The following is a 4,568-nucleotide window of genomic DNA, read 5'->3' as shown; positions in this document are numbered from 1 at the left end:
AAGCTGAACCAAGAGCCATGACGGTCGGCTGCTCAAACAGTGCGCTACCCGGCTCCATCCTAGCGTCAGTGTTGTAAACATAACCGGCTTCGTCCCGGCTTCAACACGCTCACCATGAGCGTAACTGGCTACACCTGGGATCAAGGCACCTGGACCCGAGGTGGAGCTCTTGTTCACAAAGTGACCCACCCTTTGCAGAAAACTGATCCCCTTTTCTTGTCTTTCGACCCGAACCACTCGATCAAAAACCTTCGTAGCAACTTTCTGGAACGGGAGATGATTGAGGGAGAGCAGCCTATTCAAGGAGGGCTCTACTCGAAGAAGTTGTCTCCACTTTAATCCCAGCTGCTCATCAAGCCCGTCAGGTTCCTCACAAGGTCACATGTTGAGTGAAACAACTTGGAAAAAAATGATAGTGTGTAGAGCCACAGAGATATTCTCTCTGCCAGTGCAACGCCTCCTCTATAAGGTAATGCCTGTCACATGAGCGATTTCCCCCGGATCATGTTTTTCCCATTCCCTCTCCCATTTGCTAGAGTTTGCCGCGTGAGACGCTGGCACCTGACACTCGCACCGGGCAACGCGTCTCCCTTCCCGGGCCGGGCACGCCACAGTCAGCCTTGCTTGATTGCCACACGTGCATCGGTTTCGTGATGTTTTCCTCTTTATTATTTTGCTGGGAGTAGACTGGTCATCATGCACTACTGCTGCGTGCCGTTGTGCACATCAAGTGCACGAAAGAAGGATCCCGGCGTGTCGTTTCATGAGGTACCGGCCGACCTCGTGTTGCATGAGCACTGGATTAAGCTGATTTCGCGGAAGGACTGGGTGCCTAATTCAACATCAAACTACTCCGTCATCTGCAGTAAACATCTTGTTGCAGCAGACTTCAAAGACAACACGAAAATACGCCAATTGAAGAAGGGAGCGGTACCGAGCGTATTTGAAGGCTACCCATCCTACATGAAGCCGGAGCCTCCCAACGTGCGTCGTGACGCAAGAGTTCGGAAACGCGCACTGGAGCTCGATCGCGAGGAAGGACCTGCAAACAAAGAGCGAAACACTACAAAGACTGCAAGCATAGGCGATCCACAGCCCGTCGAGAGCACTGCAGAAATAACCGAAGCTTCTGTTGATGTTGTACAACCAAGCATCGGACCAGCTTGTGTAAGTGCGACTGCGACAGTGCAACTGTGCCCAGCGGCTGCAGCTCAACACACGCGAGTCCTGCGCATTTTGAAGCATCTGCGAAGCGATCCTTTGCGTCGCAGACGGAGAAGATGAGAACGAGTTCTTGCGGCTTCGTTGATCGCAGGAAGTGGAGGGCAAAGGAGCGAGCCCTTTGGCTACAGATCGAAAGACTAAAAGAAACAGTCGACCGATACAGAGAGGAGCTTCGTAAGCTCAAAGAAGACAACCCCGTCAATGTCTCTCTGGGTGTCGTCGCGGGAGCTGAACAAAAGAATGTGAAAGCTGCGTTCACTCTGGACCAGGTGACCAACTACAGCAGGAAAAAGCCAACATGGTCTGAAACGACCGTGAGGTATTGCATAATTCTCAGAAACCTATCCACGAAGGCCTACAAGTATGTTTGATGCGAACAACTGATGAGTCTGCCATGCAGAAACACCCTGCAAAAATACATGGGTATGACCATTGGTGAGGCAGGATTCAGCCCCCTGGTTCGCTGTAGATTGGAAACGGAACTCCAGAGCTTAACTGCACCCCAGTCGAGAGTGTGCAGTTTGGTAGTCGATGAAATGCACATCAAGTAGAAGCTGGAGTACCACAAGCAGAGAGATGCCTTCATTGGTGACGTGGATATGAGCCAGGACTTGGATCACCTGATCTCAGCTGACAACCACAACTTAGCAAACACATTGCTTTGTTTTCTGCTGTGTGGCCTGGCCGGCAGCTTCAAAATACCTGTTGGGTATTTTTTTACCAAGGGCTGCACTGGAGCTGAGCTTGCAGAAACCATTGTCCACGTCACAAAGAAGACTGAAGAACTCGGATTCAAAATTGTGAGACTGGTTACGGATAATCACAAAATAAACGTTGCCGCAATGGATGTCCTGTGCAAAGGGCCTGCCACGACGTCAGCTCCGCATCCAGCGGATCCTTCAAGAAGACTTTTTCTGGCCTTTGACCAGTGTCACATTATCAAGAATGTCACATCACAATTTCTTGTGAAGGAAATTGGGGGTCAAAATGAGATCTCAGCGGCTCCTTTGAAGCAGCTCTACAAGATGCAGCAGGGATCCACGGTGAAGCCAATTAAGGTTTTGAACAAGGAAGCATCTGTACCCTTCAAACATAAAAAAGATGAGTGTGAGGCCCAGCTGTAGAAATCTCCACGCCCATGACAGCTGCACAGCAGTACATGAAAGACCAAACTGGACATACATGCGACATTGAGTTTGCGTCAGTGGGCCCAACCATGGAGTTCATCAAGATGATGTGCAAATGGTTCGCTGTCATGGATGTGAGCAACACCAGACAACATTCGCGATGGATGGATGGATGGATGGATGAATACGGCTGAGCCCTTTGGATCGGGCGGTAGCTTACGCCACCTAGCCATTTTGTTTTACCATTTAAGCTTAGAATATTTAAATGTGAAATCTATATTCACTCCGCAGTGCAAAGAAAGTGAGGCTATGAAACCCCCTTGCCATCAGTGATTAAGAAAATACCTAGTTTTCTCTCGATTTCTGCCACCATTCACTTAATCTTTGCTTGGTAATCTCTACAGTCTTGAAATCCACTCTCCCTTCGCTGTCTCTAAAACCCAATGACTTTATTAAATCTATGTTTCCAGCAAAATGGACGCCACCAAGCGGGAAAACCGGGAACCAGGCGGACCACGTCGCTCCGCGCCCCTCCGTGTCTCTGGTGGCTTTTGCGGACACGTGTTGTCGGCGCGGTGGCGAACAGTATAATTTCCAGGTGTAATTGCACTTCGAGTTCGTCTGAGGACGTAGTCGTAACATCTGAGACGGTGGTGATGTTTGTTTGCGACAGACTACCTGACGTTTACTTTAAGGTGTAGCTAAGAGGGCGGGTGGTTAAAGAAAGAGGACTCGATTCTCAAGCAGAAGCAGAAGACTTGCTGAAAAAGATTGAAACGATTGAACTGTGTGTTGGTGCTCTGGATCTCAAGGGTTACGATCCAAGCTTCTTCACTAAACGACTCCAGGAACAGGTGATGTCAAGACAAGGGACATACTTCAACAGGAATTGTCTCGACAGAGTGGAAGAAAAAGGCGAGCATTGTTCCATTTTTTTTTTTTTTTTTGCAAAACACTTCATTTCATTATTTCTCAGTGCATTTTATTCTAGAACTCAAAAATTTAATTGACATATTCTTCTGTTTGTAGGAGGACAGTGCGTCATGTGCAAGTACTTCCGAAAAGTACTTTCGACAAGACAATCAAGAATTCGACGAGCCACTGCGACGGAGCGTCGAACAGTTGCTCAAAAGCTGCGATGTGCTTCACAGCAAAACAGGCATTTTGCTTCGCGGATTGGGGCAATGAAAGATACCATTCGCAAGATGCGTGCGCTTAATGCCTCAGCTACTGAAGAAGCTCTTAATGAGCAGATCTCCAAACTCCCACCAAAGCAACCAGAAAGTGTCAGGCAATGCTTTCTTGCACCAAGGGTGAAGAAGAGAGGCTTTCACCACAGCAAGATGCGGATTTTAGAGTGCATTATTATGAAGAAGAAAAGTGTCCGTCTCTACGACCACGTGCGGGACAACGAAATCTTTGCTCTGCCGAGCAAGTCCACGCTCAAGCGGTATATGGCTGTCTACCGAACCTCATTTGGATTTAGTAAGAAAGTTCTAGAAAAGCTGAAACTCAAGACACAAGACAAAAACTCCTTCAAGAAGCATGGTGGGCTGCTTGTTGACGAGTTGAAGCTCTTGGAGCATCTGTGTGTGAAGCACTCTGGCCAGATCGAAGGTTTCGTGGATCTGGGCGACTACACCTCTGCGGAAGAAAAGAGTGTGCAATCGGACCATGGGATGGTAATCATGTTTGTACCGTTCGTCAGCAAGTGGAGGCAAGTAATTGGGACATTTGCCACAAGCGGCAACATTAAAGGAGATCTGTTGGCTCAAGTTCTCATTGAGGTCACAATTCTTGCTGAAAAAAGTGGTCTATTCTTGGACTTTATTACGTGCTATGGCGCAAGTTGAAACCGAAGGGTGTGGAAAGTCTTGAATGTTGACGGAACACGAGGCAAGATAAAATGCAAGGTAGAACACCCCGTGGACGCAAGCCACTACATCCACTTTGTCTCAGACTTCCCGCACCTCATTAAGTGTTTGAGGAACGGACTACTCAAATGTCCATTTAACACCCCGGATGGGAATGTAAGTGCATTTTTTTACGTCTCCTACTAGATTTGGCAGTCAGGAAACTGAAATGGTTAATACATGAACTAAATTTAGTAAAAAAAAATGAAAATAACTGTAATGGGTCATCACATCACATGACACATTGATATTATGTGAGGATCACGTCCTCAACAGGCAAAAGATCCAAATGCTGTCGCTTTAC

At 47.7% G+C, this 4,568-nt stretch overlaps 1 pseudogene; it reads left to right on the top strand.

The window, feature by feature from the left end:
- The first annotated feature begins 203 nt into the window (after positions 1-203).
- On the top strand, positions 204-3,570 carry LOC120847091 (annotated as a pseudogene).
- Positions 3,571-4,568: the final 998 nt, after the last annotated feature.

The sequence above is a fragment of the Ixodes scapularis genome, unplaced genomic scaffold (genome assembly GCF_016920785.2).
Source record: "Ixodes scapularis isolate PalLabHiFi unplaced genomic scaffold, ASM1692078v2 ptg001158l_1___fragment_3__unscaffolded, whole genome shotgun sequence".
NCBI classification, from domain to species: domain Eukaryota; kingdom Metazoa; phylum Arthropoda; class Arachnida; order Ixodida; family Ixodidae; genus Ixodes; species Ixodes scapularis.
The sequence above is the reverse complement of the archived record's forward strand: the minus strand, read 5'-3'. Positions and strand labels throughout refer to the sequence as shown.